Genomic DNA, 691 nt, shown 5'->3' on the forward strand with positions numbered 1-691 from the left:
ACATAGGGGAAAGATGAACACTCCAGGGATAGGCCAGATAATGGCAACAACAGATAAATTAACATAATTTTATTGGAGCATCAAGAGCTTAATGTCTAGAAGCACAGCTTGTTCTCCCCTTTCTCCTGCTGGGTTCTGCTGCTTCAGCTGTGCCTATCTTCCCCAGCTGCTGTTTTGGCTACTGCTGCTTTTGCTGCTTCGCTGCCGTTTGACCCCTCCCCCACCTCCCTTAAGGTTATTGTATTTTTTTTCCCCCTTCCTTCTCTAGTTATTATCTCTCTTTACATTGTTATACTATAAAAAATACAATTTCATCTTTCCCTGACTTACAAAAAAAGGGTCTGTGTTGTGGTGAGTTTATTTCTCCCCGGGGGAGGGATCATGGAATCATAGAATCAACCAGGTTGGAAGAGACCTCTGTTGCAGAGGGCAGGAACTGATACGTGGCCGAGTCGAGAATTTATCAAAAATAGATATTTTTTATTTTTCCAAAAACCCGCCCCCACAACTATATATGCAAAGATTAATTTCATTTGATAAACAGGTTCAGTTACATGAGAATTTAATCTACAAGGATACCATCAATAATCTGACTATATTTGAAGTCAGAATTTGGAAAAGGACTCAGCTATTAATTAATAGCGGTTTCTTACTAAATTAAGCTAAGCCAAATAACTCACTCAGGCTGACT

The sequence above is a fragment of the Pogoniulus pusillus genome (assembly GCF_015220805.1).
Source record: "Pogoniulus pusillus isolate bPogPus1 chromosome W unlocalized genomic scaffold, bPogPus1.pri SUPER_W_unloc_1, whole genome shotgun sequence".
Lineage (NCBI taxonomy): Eukaryota > Metazoa > Chordata > Aves > Piciformes > Lybiidae > Pogoniulus > Pogoniulus pusillus.